Here is a 22594-nt window from a genome sequence, read left to right as displayed (position 1 = left end):
GCTCCACTTTCATAAAGTTGCAATAAAACTAGACACCTCCGAAGGATTGAAACGACACCTAGGATAAAATAGAGCCTCTTCTTACAAATGGTAAGACAGTAGCAATTGGAAATATAATGATCAGATTAAAGACCAGCATGCCATCGATCACTGAGAGAACGAGCAGGAGCACGAATGCAGCAGTTCCTGGGATGACATCTGGCAACGAAACTTGGACTGAATACATATTCATGTTTATATATGTATATATATATATATATATATATATATACTTCAATTGAATGTTAAATACCTCATTAAGGGATAATAAAATCCAATGAAGATACTAGTATTTTACCTATTACAATAGGTATTGAATGTCATATTTAATATTCAACTGTAAGGTAATTAGATAAAGCGGGGTTTATATATATATATATACTTATTTCAGAGAAAAAAGGAAATAGAGATAATTAATAATTATTCATTAATTACTAAATTGGTCATCATCTCTGGTAGCCGTTTCGATTGAAAAGAGAATTATAAATTAATTAGTATAATTAAAAACATTATAATGTTGAATCTCGTCGGAGGTACAAAAAGATATACCATTACATTTCCATATTATTGTGTGCTGTGTGTACGAAACAATATCTATTTTCTTATACACACACACTCACGCACACGCGCATACACATACACACACACACACGCACACACACACACACACACACACACACACACACACACACACACACACACACACACACACATATATATATATATACATAGGTTAGTATAGTTAGCAGTTGGAATAAGAATATCTGTTTTTACTACCGGTCGGTATAAATCAACTATGTTAAACCTGGGCATACATATGCAAGCATATCATGCTCGTAGAATACAGGCAATAACAAAATAAAGAAGAGCTTATCAGGAATCAAATGTAAATTAAGCAGAAAATGGAGATAATCTTTGATCAACAAACAGATTGACTACCATTAATTATTATTTTTTAATACAAAGCTTTATACAAAGTTTTATGCATTTCTACTCCCAATGTCCCTCAGCGATGCCAAAGACAATTCTAAGAATAGTATTTGTGATATTCAATAGCACATCCGATCTAATAGATGGAGCGTCATGAGAGTGAAGAAAATACATAAAATCAAAGACGAGGAGAGAAACGAAAAGGGCCTCGAAATGAGAAAAGAAGGCTTAATATATTTTAATCGTACCGTGTTGCAGTGTAACGCTTCAATTCATTGAGAAAATGACTACACTAGAAAATTATTTGGTGGGTTAATCTTTCTTTGGGAGTAACAGTGATAAAAAAATAAAATAAAACCTTTTGTAGAACGGGATTCGCCAACAGATCTACAAAATTGATAATACTTAAGATTTCGTAAATATTATTAATAAATATTTATCTAAATAATATGCTCGTAAATTAGTTACATTAATATGCTTACTGATACATTCTAAAGACAAACCACTTGTTTTCTGCAATGGTATTGAACAAAGTCCAGCTATCAATATAATTGGTCAGTTAAATTAAAAATCCTAAGGACAAGCTATTATGTGGTAGATGTAAATAAAGAAATAAGTGAAAATAAAAGTAAAAGTATGGGGAGGTAGCATACTTTTCATAACACAAGGCCGCTTATGATATTATGAATAAACCAACCAAACGTGTAAACAAGCACCGTACGACAGAAGGTACTACGTTCGAATGTCGGGGCAGAAATCTGCTCCGGCATTTTATCAGTTATTAAGACAAACAAACATTTTTGTTTGTCTTAATAATTGACGAGATACTGGAGCAGATTTCTGCCCACACTCCGAAACTCGGTGTTTTATTATGGCAACCGAATAATGGTCACATATTATATAACAGATAAATACCTCCATTTATATAATATCGAGATCTCATTCATTCTTTTGTTGTCATAATATATATATATATATATATATATATATATATATATATATATATATATATATATATATATATATATGCATAGATCAGAGACAGACTCACACTTACATATGCATACATACAAATATGCTTGAACAAGACTGGCATATTTATTGTTGGATAAACGAGGAAAATGTCAACAACTACATATAACATTGACAACAGAACATTTGACTGTCATATTTGTCTGCCAAACATTTCCGATCAAATATTTAACACAAATTAATAGCGAAAGAAATTACATCAAATTAGTGTTCCATCAATTCGCAAGTTCGTAAATGATTCGTTTCTATGTATACGGAGTGCACATTATAATACATGTCTGTCCAGTTCTTCAGGAAATATCCAATTTATAGTCTTTAGTATATACTATAGATAAACTAACCTCCTACACATATTAAAGTTATCACTGGTCCCTTTGTCTTATAAAAAAAAATACACTACCGATTGTTTTTTAATGAACATCAAGCAAACAAGACACACACGTTATTACTAAGAAAAATACGATACGGAACTGGAAAGCGTGAATATATTTTATAATTGTCTAGACATGAAATTGGATTTAATATTGTATATATATATGTTACTTATTTTAAATTATATTTTGACGGTAGTATGGCCGTTACAACTAATAGTGAAAATGTAGTGATAATATTTATTTTCCAAATTAGCTGGCATGTTTTACAATAAATCATAAATTACCTGACAGTTAGTTGTCATATTAAGTCATTTATAGCAGAAATTTATAGATTAATATCAAAATGGAGAGGTGTAGAAGTCCTAAGTGATACATCTTGAGAAATAAATCTTAAAGAAAATGTTTAACCAAACGTTTTTAACACAAAAATAAGATGAAATATAAACTGGAAATGGAAAGACTAAACTTAATCGCTTCCAAAATCTAACTGATTTACGTAAAATACCAATAATGTTTATCAGATCCAAAGTCCAATACTTCTGTCTACTTTTCATAACACATAATATTATATAACAAGGTATGCCTTTCTCCCATTCGTTCTTCTCTTTCACACCCGTTCTCATTTGTATTATAGAAACGTGCGTGTGCGTAAGTGTACACACATATATGTATATATATTCATAGAGACATACATAAATATATATGTTGGGTGTTTCGCCCTACATACATACATACACACATATATACATACATATATGTAGGATGTTCTACCACAAAATTCCAGCAATTGTCTTTCAGGGAACAATTTTGTGAAAATTTTCCAGTACAGTTTTACCTGCCACCACTGGACTAGGGATCCCTAAATATAATGGCCAATAATATATTTCCCCTTATAGAGGAAATCAAGAGTGTTAGCGTCAATACTGTTAAGGTGGGAGGGGTTTGCATATTTAAGTCGAAGTAAGTCGGGTTTACGATGTTTGCACGTATTTGGCCCGTGTCCACCCCAGTTATTGTAGATGGTACTAATTCCGGAGTCAAGACGATGATTATCTACATTTCGGAGCTCAAGAGCATAGTGTATAACATTACGGCTTTTTTAAGATAATGCATTAGTGGGAGTATGCTTCAAAACCAAGTGCGATTTCAAACCGTCCCTAAGTATATCAGAGCCAGAGAAATGATATTTATAACCACTTGTGTATAAATGTACCGTAGAAGCCCACGTTCAGACCAACTAAGGGTCTACATTCGGTGAACGATCGATTTCAAGAGACGATAACTTGTACACCTGAGCTCCATCATAAATAACCTCTAATTGTTTCTTCTTAATCCTTTCAGTCGACGAGCGTAGGCTCGAAACGTAAAAGAATTACCATTCTTCCTGAGCGTTAAACTAATACACCAGCTTGTTGTTTCTACACCTGACTTTATCTTTTGTTTTCTGTTAATTTGAACTATATATATATATGTGTGTGCATGTGTATACATATATATGTATATGTATGTTTCTCTGTTCATGTGTGTTAACTTGCATATATATGTATATATATATAGTCACATAGTATTCCAATTATTCCAATCCATACACATACACTAAACAAAACGTACGCATACGTTGAATACATCATATATGTCTACGGACATATGCGGGAGAATGAGAGGAGGAGAAAGGGAAGAAGATGATGAAGAAAAAGAAGAAAAAAAGGAGGAGGAAAAGAAGAAGAACAATAACAACAGCAACAAAAATTAGAGGAAGATATAGGCCTTCATATAACTTCATAAGGTACAATTTAGTATAATCGCGACTGTAGGAGGTTGTACTGATATATCTATATTGAAAGTGATTCTGTTGAAACATACATACATACATACATACATACATACATACGTACATACATACGTACATATATACACACACACACACACACACACACACACACACACACACACACACACACATATATATATATATATATATATGTATATATATATTAAACAAAAGTCTATATATAGCAGGTGTTTAAATATCCTGTTGAAATATTTTAGTATTCTTTCTTCGCTTACATTCCGTCTCGTTTCTTTTCCAGTAGTTTCATTTGGAATATTGTGTTTTTACATTTAGACTTACACTGAATGAACAACATCAATACACTTGGTAAATATACGACTTCCTACATCAAATTACATATACTTACTAACCTACAATCTTGTATTATTCGCATTTGGTTTGTGTACAGACATAGAATTGTCTACTTTAAACGCGCTTCTTTATCTTTCTGACTTTTAATCTTAGTAGTATTTATTATTGGTATTTTCGAATATAACTGACAGATCTTATGACAGTAAACAATGCAGAGACAAGCTGAAGCAGCCAAATCATGTGTCAAACTTAGTTGAACAGGAAGTTTCCTCTGAATCTTTGGAAATATTTAGAATTATAGTCCGCCATTTTGTTTCTCGAAAACAAAGATGCAAGCAGAAACTAGACAAATATTCCCATCAAGACCCGAATCAAATATAAATAAAGAAGAAGACACTAACAACCGTACATCATCCCCTGGCACGTTTTTTCTTTATTTTTCTCTCCATGTCTCTCTGCTCATTTATTATTTCGCAGAAGAGAGTAGGCTCGGAAGGTTAAAGTCATCTTCCACTTTTTTTCTGAGAATCAACCTAATATACATTGTTATTATTTCACGTCGTCTCTGTATTTTCTTTATTTTTAGATTAAAGTCTCATACAGGAGAACTGAATGAAATTTTAGAGAGAAACTATCAAATTGTTAACGCTTTCAAAACTGGTTACGTAAACGTTGAATATATCTAGTAATATCCCATCGTAATACAAACAACACCTTAATCATTCGAAAGTTACTTACTAGTACATATCTGAAGACGCTCATTGACAAAAACAATTTGGGTATAATATGATTGCATGAGGTGGTAACGATTCTAATATAAGAAGCTAGTTTAGTTCACGTCTTCGGAGGTACAAAATATGTTGATTTCAATCTTTATTTTTTCGTGTAAATCAAATATTTTGTACTTAATCCAATTATGTTACTAATCTTATTGAAACTAGGCATAAATGAGCCTTAGTTTCTTGCCATTTAATAAATATAAGTATCAACATTAACATGAAAATAATAAGGTGCACTGTATACTGTATATATTATTAACTGAAACATTTTAATTAGCATCATACTAAATCTAAATTTGGAATTTTACATTCCTTCTCAATATAAAAAACTTAGGAGCAACTGTGTCACAAGGTATTTATTCCGCAACTCAATAAAATTCTACCGAGACCTACAATTAAACTTCACTCTTACATATATAATATGATGCTGCACACACATATGTCCTCTTTCACCTGAATAAAGGAGTACATTCTGACTGGTATTAATTCAATTGTAGACATACTCGTGCATTTATTGCACAGGATTGTACTCTTCAATATCTCTATTTGTACCTCTGCAATAAGGGCTACTACATTTTTGCAGATCGCTTGATTTATCACAGGATTCTTTTCCTCTCATCACTCCCACATCCAAAGCTGACGCCACACACAGACCTCCTCACCCAATCTTTCCTTCCTAGGACGGGTGCCTTCAGCTATTCCCGCAATAGAATCAGAATTACTGATTACTCATGCAGAGGCTATGAAAAATGACTCTTCATCCAGACCGGAAAGTGAATAAAAACGGACTCACTATAAAATACATTCCATTTGTTACAAAACTGAGTCAAAATACTCCAACGAGTCCCAAACGAGAAGATTGAAACCGCATTAATTTTGGGACTGTGTAAAGTATTATGCTACTATGACTAGCGTCACGACTAACAAAGTGGAAGACAAAGAATAAAACGATAAAATTAAATGTATGCTATATACATTTCTGTTAATTTCAAAACTTGCCATTATACGTATAAAATTATTACTCCTGTAAATAACTACACTCCAAACCAAACGCACACACACACACACACACACACATACACCCACCCACCCACACACACACACACACACACACACACACATATATATATATATATATATATATATATATTCAAGGTTGAATATGGTACTTATGCGAAGGCACCCGAATATCGTATCCCATTGTCCTTTATTTGGATTTTGTTGCACCCGTAGCGTAGTGTACAGATACATCAATAGTACGAAAACCGAGAATTATATTTATATAGAATGTAGTATTAACCTGAAACAGAGAATATATAACCATAGGTCTTCGTTTAGACTTAGACATAAGGCAAATAGTACGACATTGGCAAGTAAAATTTGGGAGTTAAAAGATAATGGTATTAATTTTAGCCTTAAATGGGAAATTATAAGAAAAGCTCAACCTTATAGAAATAATAGATATTGATGTGAATTGTGTTCTATGGAAATATATGAAATTTTTAAACTTAGAAATAATCCTAATCTAAGCAATAATATATTAGACCTTAGGGTATCATGTGTACAATGCTCTACTCGCACTTTTAAATCTTTTAAAAAATAGGCCTTTATTAAGTAACTAAAGTTATCAAATTATAGTACTTTACTTCTATTATAGCCATCTAGGACTATCAATTAGCAAATATTTATATTGGTAATTGAACCTTTATAACATATTTTCCTGATCTCTCACCTTAACATCTAATCTACTTAAATCAATCATCAGATTCCTGTATTGAATATCCTTGCTATTTCCTAACATCCTTTCTTGTTTCAGTCCCTTAAACCTTAGTAAACACATTATTATAAACTAATATAAATCCGATAATAATTTTTATTTTTTATTCACATCATATAAATAAAGCTTACCTATGTGTCTCCTAAATAGTATCATTATCTTATCTTCAGCTATAATTTTTTTAAGATAATTCAAAATAGTTTTCATGAACCCAATATACTTAATATCCTTAAACTTTACACCCTATCCAGAGCCCCTGAATTCAATACTGACATTATTTCATGATTTTTGTGGAAAATAATTACATCTCATTTTATTTATTTTATTAACATACCTCTTATTGTGAAAATATTGGTTAAAGTATTATTGTTATCTGTACCACTATACTGTTACTCTATTCAGACTAAAAGAAAAAAACCTATTTGACCCATATACCTAGGGTTGTAATTCCTCAACATTAATTCCTCAACATTTTGATAGTAGTAAAATGACCCGATACTACTCTGACCAGTGAAACCTTTATATTCTATTACATTTTATAGCCTTGTCCATGCAAACTGCTTACACCTTCCCTCTCTGTAAAAGTAATTGTCCCTTATGCTATCACCACTAGATAAGAAACAATAAAATCTGAGACGGTTAAAACTTTTGTCTAGAATCAATTACTAGCCTGATAGACTCGGCTATGTCAAGATGGATTTATGTATTCTTCCTCACATTTGGAGTTTTATGTATTCTCTCTCCCACTTGGATTTGAAATGTTGCCACATTTATAATATGTCTTTTCTACAGTAATTTTCTGAATTTTCGTGCAGCTGAAGATTGCTCTTCATATTTCATTTAATGTAATGCTCGCATTACTTAAATAAATTGGAGTAGCATGAAACGTGCGTACTGCAATCACCTTTGAAATCCGTGTTGCTTATTTTTATATATATATATATGTATATATATATATATATATATATATATATATATATAATGGCTGATATTTAGCAAGGTGAGGCACACATAAGAAGGAAGGAAACAAAGGACCACTGATGACGTCACAGAAGTGTGACGAAAGAACTCTGGCCGAAATAAGATTAAGATTAATGTAATATAAAGCTGAAGCAAATTAACACCAAATATACAGTGCGTGTGTTTTTATTGGCTAAACTGGCAATATGACCATCCCCAAGTACAACATATATATATATATATATATATATATATATATATATATATATATATATATATATATATATATATATATATATATATATCTTTCACTCTTAAAATTATGTTCTTACCATTAAATGACTTGTAAATTGTTTTGATTAATGGTTGGAATTAATATATCAAATATTATACAGAAAACCATCACCATGTTTTTTAATCTTTTCTTCGATCATGAGATGCGTATACATGAAGGAAGTTACCAAGGGTCATTCGTGGATACGAAGAGGGAAAGTGGAGCATAGAAATGTATTTATTTCAGCTTTCGAAACTATTCAGCTCTGAAATGTAATCATCTCTTAAATGTAATCATCATTAACTAAATAGTAAAGATTTTTCCATATCTTGATGATTTATATCTGTTTCCGCTTTAATAATTATGAATCCAGCGATGAATCGTTTCTACTTGATTCAGAATTACAGCTATTAAAACATGAATATTGACAGTTTATCCTGATAGCTGCTATATTTACCATCCTCTTAATTACGTAATCATACACTTTAATTTAGGCATTAAGCCAGGGCTTTTTAACATTGAAGTTAGTCAATAACATCGATGCAAGTGTTTGACTGTTATTTTATTCATTCAACACTGGAGAGATGAAAGTCAAAGGTCACTTCGACAGAATTTGAATTTAGAACATGAATAGTCCAAACAAAACTGAGAAGCAATTTTGTCGACGCTTTAACTGTTTCACCAAATCATTTCTTTATATTAATAATAATTTTTTGTGACGTAATTCTGGTTTAACAGCTCATATAATGCCTCAATCTTTTTTGTTTTAATTTGAAGACTGTTTTTATGAATTTGTTTTACACACGGAAGTTGATGATGCAATTATAAAAGAGTCTTACTTGTTTAATTTTTACCTCCACCCCCTAAATCCTAAAACTTTTACACTTCTTTTTTTTAAAATCAGTGTTTGAAATACGGTGAATCCGAATTATTTTACTTAAATTCCAGCAATGGACCAACCTTGAGTGAATCATCCCTCCCTCGATTGTGTTTGACGGGAGACAAACACTGAAAATAATCAATGCATGTGAGACTGACAATGAAACAGAGAAGGTATCAGCTAAAAATAACAGCTAAGTCGCCTCTGAATTACACACATAAAAAATCTTAATTTTTTTCCTATTCGTATGAATTCCAGTGTCTAGAGCACAGATTCGCTAAAATTTTATGAAAATTCTAAATTTGAAAAAGTCATGAGGGGGTTATATGGGGATGCTTAAACAAGATTTCCACCGTTCATTTTTTCATTCAGACGCAGACATTAAAATTTTACGAAAAAGGAGTAGACAATTAATGTTGTCTTAGTACTTGAACGGCATTTTATATTGTCATCCACAAGTGGATAGAATCTACAGTAGATCTCGGTGGGATTTCAAATCAGAACATAAGGAATCGAAATATTTTCACGACACCCTGTCTATGCTCCCATTGCACCACTATTTTAATTGCATATTGATGGTTTCGAGTTTTGGTACAAGGTTAGAAATTTCGTGAGGGGGCAAGGCGATTACATCGACCCCAGTGATCAAATAGTACTTATTTTATCGACCCCGAAAGAATGAAAAGCATAGTTGACCTCAGAAGAGTTTGAACTCAAAACACGAAGAGAGACGAAATGTCACCAAACCATTTTCCAGACGGGTTAAGAATTTTGCCACCTTGCCACCTTAATTGCATAATAATGCAAACAAGTAAATCTAGAAGCATGAAAATTAAACTCTAATATTCATTGCATTACGCAATTATCGTAAATCTTGTACTAACATCTTAGATATAAACATTCTAACATTCTCGTTCTTTGCGAGATTCATTTCGAGAGAATACTTGTCAGCCTAACGGCACATTGGAATTGTGTTTGGAATGAAAATAAAATAGTTTTGCACATTATATTGCAGTTAATAGGCACCGAACAGCAATGGTACGACATATTTGTAGAAGACTGTAAATTAGATTAGTAAATTGCATCAAATATATGGTAAGTTTAAAGTATATATTAACTGTCTTGTTAGGACGAAATGCAAAACCAAATGAAGGATGTTGAAATGTTAAGAAGAACTTATTAAAGTCTATACCAATTGCGGCTTTTCACAATATTTAAAAATTTCACACATGTTCGTGCGTAACTAGTTGTCTTGAAGTACGACCTAAATATTTCAATGGAGCATATGTTCAGGTAAAACCTTGGTGGACTGAAACCAGGATCTGTTTGAAAATAATCAGACAAATGGATGAGAGGCTATATACATACACACACACACACACACACACATACACACACACACACACACACACACACACACACATATATATATATATATATATATATATATATATATATATATATATATATGCGTGCGTGTATGCGTGTGTGTGTGTGTGTGTGTGTGTGTGTGAAATATAAGGTGCATTGAATGGAACAACAATGCAAAGTGGACTATAATAACTGTTAAAATTTAATTATTCATAGTCTGATATAATATTTCATATAATATTTCTTCAGACACCGCTAGGAATTGGTCGAGCCACTGCTATAACTGACTCTATCAATTACTTGCAGTAGCTGAAGAAGGAATATTTACGTTAATTTGTGTATACATAATTAGACACACACATACACACATAAATATACAATTATATATATGCACCGTTATTAAGCTATTACGCGTTGCAATTTGTTTTAACATACCACATTTAAATGCGATGACAAGGGACAGGTATAACCTTGTCTAGAAAACAAGCATGATACGTATATGGCCAATTTGATTAAAATTCTCGTCAAGTTTTATAATGCGCCTTATCTATTTATTCTAATACCATGGTGAAGATCTGACAATTATTAGTCTTTCATTAGATGTGCAAAGTAACACTTTGTAATATATGTATACACACACACACACACACACACACACACACACACACACACATACAAACGCGCACACACACACACACTCACACACACACACACATGTATATATATAAATTTAAATATAAACGGTGGAAAATTGCATGTTAATTTGACTAATATCAATTTTAAACCAGTGGCCTAACATATTAAAAAATCTGAATATTCAGAAAAAATATATTACATACATATAAGAGGGATGACTACTAAGTGGATATCCATTATGCTAGAAGTAGACCACCTATGGTCCGACCACTAAGACAAGATTGTTCTCAAGAAAATTCAGCAGAATTTACTTGAGTCTACTTCTTGAGAATGTTCTTGGTCTACTTCTAGCATATTGGACGTCCACTTAGTGGCAATACCTCTTATATATATATATATATATATATATATATATATATATATATATATATCGTTGCTATTATGTTAGACTGTCGTATGTCCAAATTTGGTCAAATGCCTTTTTTTTCCCAATATTCATTTTTGCTTGCAATAGACGATTCTTTTAGTCGAACTATCGTATCACCATCTGCTTCAGATGCCAAAATATGAAAATTGTAAATGTGTAGTACAACAGTTTTGCTATGGAATGGTGGAAATGTGTCTTCGTTACGACATTTTTGCATAATAGCAAAGATATATATATATATATATATATATATATATATATATATATATATATATATATATATATATATATATATATCTTTGAAAACGAAGAGGAGAGTGGAGATTTATTCACATCCAAATATTTTTATTAAAAAAAGCTTCCTACGGCATATATAATATTGACCAACATATGTGTCAATTGCAGCAACTACACATCGCTCCGTATGCAATTATGCATTCTAGTCGCTGTAATTTCATTAAGGGTCTATCACTTAAGACGTTTTAAAACTCGGGCACACACATACACACATGTTTATATTACATATGTATGTATGTATATACATATATATTCATGTATCTATCTATCTATCTATCTATCTATCTATCTATCTATATCTATATATATATATATATATATATATATATATATATATATATATATATATATATATATATATATATATATATATAATAGATGTGTGTGTCTGTGTGTGTGGTGCATGTGTGTGTGTCTCCATGTGTTATATAAGTTATTTCTATTGAATTATTATTTCTGACAATGTTGGGTCAAACAGAAATAGAATCAATTTCGCGGCAATCAAATTTGTTTAGTGTTGTCTAGTATGTTTATGTATTGAGATCATCACACTAATTTTTTAAAAAATATGAAAAATAAAGAATTCTCGTTACAGATTGAATGTCAGATATGCGAATAAAACTGATTATCATAACATTCAACGTAAGTTAGTAGAGTTTTCACCGCTATGTCTGTAGGTGAAATGAAATGTTTTCGAATGTTATTTTCTGAATATGAGATGAACGTGCCTAGCACTGTTTTATAAGTCACTATTTGCGCACGTAATTGATATTTTCTTGAAAAAGAGAAAAACAACTATGCTTGTAAACTAAAAGTAGTATTATTATAAATGCGAGGATTACGAATTAGTGTATTTTTATATTTTATCGACAATAGAACCACAACGACTATCTGCAAAGACTTTTACCTCCAACCATGTGCATGTAATGTTTCGAATTAATTCCACTCCAATAGAAGCAAAGCAACAATAGTGACATAACTCAAGCACAGAACTGTGTGGAAGCATTCTTGTCTTAAAATCTTTGAAATAACTTATTATATGCAGAGTTGTTTATTTTATTTTATAAACACATGATCTTGAATTAAATTAAAGTATTTCATTCTAACAATGAATAAGTTGAAAGTAAACAAACCAGTGCTTCTCAGCTGGGGTCGATGTGAGCCTTGGTGAACTACAGAAGATTTGTTTTGTGAAAAATGTTGTGCAATTTACAAAATATTTTGCAGTATACAAAATATACAATATACAAAATATTGTAACATTTTTTTAATATAATTCTTATCATATTAATTATAAACAGACAATAGGATTTTAAAAATTGAATGGGTTTGATTGTCCAGCAGAGTCAAAAAAAAAAAACAGAAACCAAAAGGGTTCATAGACATAAAGTGGTTGAGGACCACTGAATTTAACAATAATTGGTAAGTTGTTGAGTGAAAATATTTCCGTCTTATATTTTCTATATATTCTTTTCTACTCTAGGCACAAGGTTTGAAATATTTGGAGAGGGGTCCAGTCGACTAGATCGACTAGACCCCAGTACGCAACTGGTATTTAATTTATCGACCCGGAAAGGATGAACAGCAAAGTCGACCTCAGCGGAATTTGAATTCAGAACGTAAAGACAGGCGAAATACTGCTAAGCATTTCGCCCTCCGTGCTAACGATTCTGCCAGCTCACCGCCCTATAGTTTGTATATATTAGATAAAGAATAAATGTGATGCTTTGAAGTTTACCGAATTCTATCATGCAATATGTGCATTAGAGAATCCGACATAAGTAAACCAAGAATCTAAATGACTCAGATCTCCATATCCATTTACAATGACTTTATATATTGAGAGAAAACCTATGTAATCAATAAGATCTCTTATTACTAAAAGATCTGAAATCCATATGTACATGTTTGTCACAGAGGTTAAAATCAATCTAAGCATCTTCATTTCGATGTTGTTTAAAATGTACATACAATTATTTAATAACTACACAAACAGGATTAATACCAAAATGTAATATCCATCTGCAACTATAACTGGATGTTCTGTTAGGTTACAAAATACTGCATTATTCTGTATGGACTTGTGGTGCATATAAGCACTCTTGTTTACATCGCTGACGACTGATAATCCTGCACTACGCTCGCTTGAAATGCCATCACTGACAAGAGTGTCTGAATAACACTGATTCCCTATAGATTGCGAATGGAGGAATTCGACTATTATGTCTAGCTGGACGTATGTGATTGAGAAACCCAAAGAAAGGCGTAGTCATGTGATATGGCAGTTCCGCTGGCCACAGCAGACGATTATCGTAATTCAGCGATATATACACATGTGCTTTTATGCACCACAAGTCTATACGAGATATCTCCCATAGTAAATAACGCAGTGGTCAGCGATCTAACTCAACATCCACTTTTACTGGGAGACAAACTCTTATGATTCTTTTAAAACTTTCATTCACAAAACAAGTTGTGACTCCTCAAACTGAAATGTGTCATTAATTTGACTAAATTACATTTTCATTCAATTCATCCAAGCAGAGATGTACTAGCAATTCTGAAAGAATAGCAGATTCAATAATATATATATTTTCTAAAGAATTGTGAAGAAATGCCGGAAATTAACCAAATATTGGTTCATTTTAAGTGACTATTGAAACGTAAGTGCTTAAAACAAAGCAAACTGCAAGAAATTGCTGTTCGTAACTCTTTTCTTAATTCCTATAATTTCACCTGAAAATTGCCTGATTGTCAAAACGTACTGAGGTGAGTAGCAGCGCTTATCCAATTGTCAATGAATTTGGCCTCAAGGAATTAATCTCATGTTTTTAAATTTTCGGTCACAAATTTAATTCTTCATTTGAATGATATATTTTACAATGCCACAAACATACACACATACAAGCACACACACACACACACACACACACACACACACACACACACACACACACACGCACACACACCCACACACACACACACACACACACACACTCACATACACATACAAACACACACACATACAAGCCTAGTTCTACAAATAACGGTATCATGTCCCTACAAAATTTCTTATTCATATACATAGCAGTTACGAAACAATTGTTGAAATGTTTCATAAATATTCCAGTATTCTATTCTTAATTATTATCTTTACTTTTTATTCTACAAAGGGAGTACGCCACTTTAATAACCTTAGGTTGAATACAATGTATGAGACTGCTCCTGTACATCGTATTTTTACAACTAATTGGGACTTATTAAACAAGCAAATATTTCAAACAGAATTTATCCGAAGTGTTTTAAAGTCAACAACCGTTACTATATTTCAAACGTAATGACTCCCTTCTAGTACTAGAGTGCAGAAATTTCTCATCTAATTATTACACTATAACAAGTAGTTATTTGAGATAAAATTACTCAGTGTCTGAACGTATTTATTACTTCAGTTTTCCTACTTACACGATACTTGAGTGCAACAATATTCATAAAATTTTATAGTAATTTCTGAATAACACACACTTCAGCGTCACCCACCCTTCATATATGAGGTGTTCTGCACTCTCCATGCAAACATCTAAGCTTTCGTTATATTCATAACATTCCTGAGCATTACATTTAGATATTATAATCATAAATGATGACATATGTTTATATACACATGTCTGCATACACGTATATACCGTAATTAGCAAAAGAAAGTAAACAGTGAGTGATGGTGTAAAACCGAGGGAGAGAAAAACAAGTGCTTATATGTTTATGTAAGCCTGACAGGGAAATTTGTCTGTAGAAAGGACTAGATTTTTTAATATGTTAGAATTCAACGTCATAATTATTACTCTAATTTACACGTTTTCATACACAGGTGATTATTGTTTAAAAAAATCTGCATGCTTGAAATGCTTCGCAAATATCTGTGAAAACGGATGTAAATTTTAAAATAGAATCGTGTAAAATCTGAAATACCTCTTTTCTGTGCTCCGGGAAGATTTCATGAGCGTGACATGTGCATAATGCCTTACAAAATTTGTTGGCACTCCGTCGGTTACGACGACGAGGGTTCTTAGTTGATTCAATCAACGATACAGCCTGCTCGTGAAATTAACGTGCAAGTGGCTGAGCACTCCACAGACACGTGTACCCTTAACGTAGTTCTCGGGGGAAATTCAGCGTGACACAAAATGTGACAAGGCTGACCCTTTGAAATACAGGTACAAAAGAAACAGGAAGATAGAGTGAGAGAAAGTTGTGGTGAAAGGGTACAGCAGGGTTCGCCACCCCTACCGGAGCCTCGTGGAGATTTAGGTGTTTTCGTTCAATATACACTCACAACGCCCGGTCTGAGAATCGAAACCACGATACTATGACCGCTAGTCCACTGCCCTAACCACCGGGCCATTGCACCTGCAATGAATAATACGCAACGATAAATGCGAAAAATAAGAATGAAATACATATACATACAAAAGAAAGGCTTATTGTCAAATAATGAAACTTTTGTACAAAAATTACTGTATATTCTTTTTTGGACACGCAGAGAGGTAAATGATAAAAATTCAGAGAAAATTGAAATTTATGAATTACGTGAAGCAATTATGATTACTCGAATAGTAAAAAAGAATTTTAAAGGATGAAAATCCTGTTTAGCAAGGAGCTAAAAGAAAACAATTTATGAATTAGTAGGAATTTTAAAACAGTACGAAAATATTTGCTACAATCCCTGCAAATCTTAATAAATTTGCATTTCAATTTTAAAACATGAGAATGAATAAAAAACGACGTAGCTGGCTTGGTGAATTGTTCTGTAGAAATAGAATAATAAATGAAGTGAGGAAGGATTTCAACAATAGAAATAAACGTTGAACAACCTTTAAATATCAGAAGCGCAAAAATTCACCCTCAGAACAGTACAGTCGAAGACATGTGTGTCTATAGAGATTCTGATATTTCGATGACCGGTTGTCCATCCGCCTATCAGATGTTTCTTCGATTCTATTCACCTGTAGATGGGCCTTTACGTCCCAGATATGTACAGGTTTTTCAAGCTTTTTGCAAGCTTTTCTCATTTCATTTATTATGGCGTAAATATTAGAAACGTATGTTATTTCCTAGGTACGCTAAAAGTTACTTAGCTTGATAATATGCGACCAGTGGAATGTATCGCCAACGACAGACCGCTCTTTCTTATTACCGAAGAACTATTTTCTCTTCAAATGCCAAAGTTATTAATGATGATGATTATGGATTCCTTAAAACGCATTAAAAATTTCTGTGTTGCTTTTTTATATGAGAATACACTGGAAGTATCATGCTTGAAAGCCTTCTTAGTATAACTGATTCAGGTTTTGGGCATTATATACATATTGTGACCATAAAAAGTTATCATGATAAACTAATGCTTTTGAAAAAGACTCTTAAAGACGCTATAAACAACGATATTAAAATTGCGCTAAGAGAATTAGATTAACCCATGTGTTTGAGCACGCATCATACTATTTATATTCCTTTTGATGTTTAGATGTTAATCGTTGAACAGTAATTTAATTTATCTCCATTTTTATTTAAGATTTGATATGTATGGTATATGTGCATATACTAAACTTAAACGGTTTATATAGACAGAGAGGTATAATGTTTGATGGAAAAATATATTGCCTTTCACGCATCGATCTATTAATTTATTGTTAAAATCTGTGTGAATCACCATAACGCGAACAATTCTTAGTTGTATGTTCAAAATTATTGCTTAAAACTGTAACTGAGGGGAGTTGGGGTTTTCCTAAAATTCAGTAAACTTCAATCAATTTGAAATAAAGGCAAGGTTCCTAGCAACATTTAAAGTCATATCTGGTATGTGAATGGAACTAACAATAGAACCAAGCATAATGTTTAGACCTAAATCATAATATAAGCTTTTGTATAAAACTATATTCTTTTCATTACGGGTCGAATGACGTGAAATAAAACACCATCATGTTATAAATAACTGCGTAGAGAATTGAGAATCTTTAATAATAAAAGTAAAATATATCATTAAGCTTAGATAAATCTTCTCCATTATAGCTTCTTGTAAGACATCAAACAACTTAATGTCATTATTTCTAACTTATATTCTTTTGCGTGTGTGAAAAGCATTTTTTTTTTTAGTAATAATCGTTTTTAGTCAGCTAATCATTATACATAGTTTATAGTATTATTCTTTTTATGAACACTTTTGATTTAATAGACAGTGTTGAAGAAACCGCTACGATCAGATTAATCGAATATCTAGAACGTCTCTCATCCCGGTACATTTTCATTGATCTTCATTTGCCTTTAGTGAAGTCGTAAGGGCACTGACAATAATCCTGTGTACCCATTCTTTCAATAACTATTCTTCTACATGGGGTACGCATTCTTCTTTAGACAGGTTTTTTTTCCGACAGTTTTTTTTTCCGACAGGTTTCTTTTTTCCAAACCGAATGAAGGACACAAATAGAAATAAAGGCATAGAAAAGAATTGTTTCTAGTAATTATGGAAAATAAAACGACTTCGACAGAATTTGAACGCGAAGCATAACCAACCGCAGGGAAGACATCTCACAGTAGTGATTTTGCACACTGTCCACCTTGCACATACATACGTGCATTCCTGCAAACATACATACATGCACACATACATACGTACATATTAACTGGCAGGATCGAATCTCCTTTGAGATAACATAGAATCCCTTGTAGACAATGAAAATTTCATTTCATTAAGGTATATTTGACCTGACGAATAGCGAGCGAATTCCCCCTCATGTGGGTAATTATTACTTCTAAGGATCTGGTAGTTAAGAAACTTATGTAGGCTTGAATTTATGTCCTCCATTCCCTAATTTTGTATATATATACATATATATATATATATATATATATATATATATATATATATATATATATATATATATATATATATATATATATATATATATATCACTGTTCTCGGTGGTTCTGCTATCGGCTAAGCGTTCAGGTGAATATACTGGCATTGATGTAGCAACATTTGAAATAATGTCCAGGTAAATCTAGCTGAAGAAGACTAATTAAATTTGCGATAACAAAAGTATTTCAAGTGTCTGAAACATAGGTACTAGATTATCCGATTCTGGGTTGTCCATTTATCTAATGTTCTTCCTAGAGGTAAGACGAAATTTTTTATTTTCGCTGCCCTTACACGATTTTGCCAGTACATACAAAGTGAAAATTTACTATAGCGTCATAATTTATCGACTGCTATTTCCAGTAAACATTGGTGCCCTCTTGTGCCACTACTCTCTCTCTCTCTCTCTCTCTCTCTCTCTCTCTCTCTCTCTGTATATATATATATATATATATATATATATATATATATATATATGGGAGAATGTACGAAAAAACAGCAACAGACGAGGACAGGTGGTGTAAATAACAAAAGGATGTATTAGTATGACGCTCGGGAATACGGAAAGTCTTTGACGTTTCGAGCTACGCTCTTCAGCAGAAAGAATACGGAGACAAGGAGAAAACACGGAGAAAAAAATGAATAGTGTTCAGTCAACGGTCAATCATAATAATGGGAGCACTCCGTCGGTTACGACGTCGAGGGTCCCAGCTGAAAAGATCAATGGAACAGTTTGCTCGTGAAATTAATGTGCAAGTGGCTGAGCACTCCACAGACACGTGTACCCTTAATTTAGTTCTCAGGGATATTCAACGTGACTCAGGGTGTGACAAGGCTGACCCTTTGAAATACAGATACTACTCATTTTTGCCAGCTGAGTGGACTGCAGCAACGTGAGATAAAGTGTCTTGCTCAATGACACAAGGAGTCGCCGGGAATTGAACTCCTGACCTTACGATCATGAGCCGAACGCCCTAACTACCAAACCACGCGCCTTAACACACACACACACACACACGCATCGGGCTGTATGGTTGGAAGCGTGCTTCCCAACCACATGGTTCCGGGTTCAGTCCCACTTGCGTGCCACCTTGGATGATTTTCTTGTACTGTAAACTCGGGCAAACCAAAGACTTGAGAATGGATTTGGTAGACGGAAACTGAAAGAAGCCCGTCGTGTGTATATATATATGTATATATTAATTTATGTATGTGGTTTTGTCTTTGTGCCTGTGTTTGTCCCGCCACCTTTACTTGGCAACCGATGTTAGTATGTTTATGTCACCGAAACTTAGCGGTTCGTCTAGGAGTGGATTAATTTTACTAAAGGTGGTACTCCAGCGTGGCTGCAGTTAACTGACTGACACATGTAAAAGAGTAAAAGAACATATATTTGTGTGTGTGTGTGAGTGTGTGTGCGTGTATGTATGTTTGTGTGTATGTTTGAAAGTCTATGAGGACTACTTAATACCGTTTAGGAAGTATAAATGTGATTTTTAAAAAGTGAATTGTTTTTTAAAAAGATATTTTGTTATGAGGATGTTACTAAGAATTTTTAAGAATTTTTTCGCGTCTGTGAACGTTTTTGTGTTAAACCTTTTGAATCACCAATACTTACATACATATACATAATACCTACAAATATACATACACACACACTCACACACACACACACACACACACACACACACGCACACATATATATATAGTGAGAATTTACAATATATGTATATATATATATATATATATATATATACATATATATATATAGGATGAATCTATTCAAACACGTACATAGACACACAAGTATATTTATATTATACATATTATACATATATATATATATATATATATATATATATATATATATATATATATGCATGTATATGCATATATATATATATATATATATATATATATATATGCATACATATATATATATATATATATATAAATATATATATATATATATATATATATATATATATATATATATATATATATATATATATATATATATATATATATATATATATATATATATATATATATATATATATGTATGTATGTATACACATATATAAATCTCTATGTTTCTGTACATGCATACATACCTGTTTAGTTCTATTATTTCCTATGTATTGCATTTCTGACTAGCTCATGGAAGCAATAATCTCTATTCTCGTCAAGGAATTAAACAATGAATTATGCGCATAAGAAAAGCAAAACATTAAGTAGCACTGTCTGGATTAGTTTAGTAGATTCACATCAGAGGCATATAATGTACGTATTTTGCAATAAACTGAAACCAACATTTTCACTTATACTTAAGGATTGTATGCAAATTGACGAATTCATGAAAAGATTTAGGGATAATGCCAGTGCGACACAGCCAATATACCATTCCTGTATTCGTTTTTAGAATTACTTCTGTATATATGTGCATTTCATGTCATTGACTTTTTCGGCAATTATGTCTACGAATAACCTCTGCTTATCTATATGACTTGCGATTGCTTGATATTTATTTCTGGTCTTACAATTATTATTATATTTAGCTAAAATATAGAAAGATTTCGTTGTCTAACATTATTATTGCTCGTTTTGGTGTGGAATTTTATTTCTTACGTTTATTTTGCATAAGATTACAGGTGTCTTCCGGCGATGTTATTAGTCAACTAAAATAAGTATTTCTTTTTATATATATACTGAAAACTTATGTGTTCTTGTGTGTTCATGTAGGTGTTGTTGAAAGTGATATTTCACTAGTTGTGCTTCCATATATAGTAAGAGAGACTCGATGCAGTTCTGCCTGATTTTGATAGACTTCAACCTTGTTTTGATGCTGGCTTTTTACATACACCTACACATATATATATATGCAAAATGTTCATGTGTATACAAAGTAATGTGTTTATGTATGTGTTTGTGCGTGCGAGTTGGTTTCACAGTATAAACAACATAAATATCAGCTCATCCCATAAGTTCTGTCCGAATTTTGAATTCAGAAAGCAAGTGATCAAATGTTATATCTAATTGAAATTTAATCATCAATGTACTCTACCTGATTATCTAGGACTTCCTTCCATCTATTTACAAGCTGTTTAATCACAACAATGTAAAACTCTTTTGGTTTCAAAACGAAAAACTCTGAAATGTCAGTTTCGAATTCCCCCTGGCTTGCGAAATTTATGTCCCCCATATGATTGTGTAAAATACGAAACAAATGGTTGTCTGAAGGAGCAAGGTCGGGAGTATAAGGTTTTCTCTATCACATACCTTTTTAAATAAACAATCTAGTGTGTTTATTTTAATGGCCTATCATTGTATTCAGTACGTTTCTCTGCCCTATGTGTCAAGAAGACACTCGGTCAGAAATGGAAACAGAATTGAAAGATGATAATGAAAAAAGGAATAATAATGATACCAATGGCTCTTATGCTGTAAATACCAATATGAATTAACAGAGAACTGGTATGTGTATGTATTAAGTAAAGTTATGGAGGAGGAGGAGGAGGAGGGGGAGAAGGAGGAGGAGAATGAGGAGGAGGAGGAGGAGGAGGAGGAGGAGGAGGAGGAGGAGGAGGTGAAGGGAAAAGTAACGATACTCTGGCACTATAATTTTCAGACGGATCGTGTAATCAAACACCGTCGGCCGGATATTGTCGTATTGAGTAAGAGAGACAAATACTGTCAGATCATTGATGTAGCCATACCAAATGACATGAATGTTGTGAGTAAAAAGGTTGGGAAAAAATCACCAAATAC

The sequence above is a fragment of the Octopus bimaculoides genome, chromosome 7, assembly GCF_046866305.1.
Source record: "Octopus bimaculoides isolate indiv1 chromosome 7, ASM4686630v1, whole genome shotgun sequence".
Taxonomy (NCBI): Eukaryota; Metazoa; Mollusca; class Cephalopoda; order Octopoda; family Octopodidae; genus Octopus; species Octopus bimaculoides.
Note: the sequence above shows the minus strand (reverse complement) of the source record.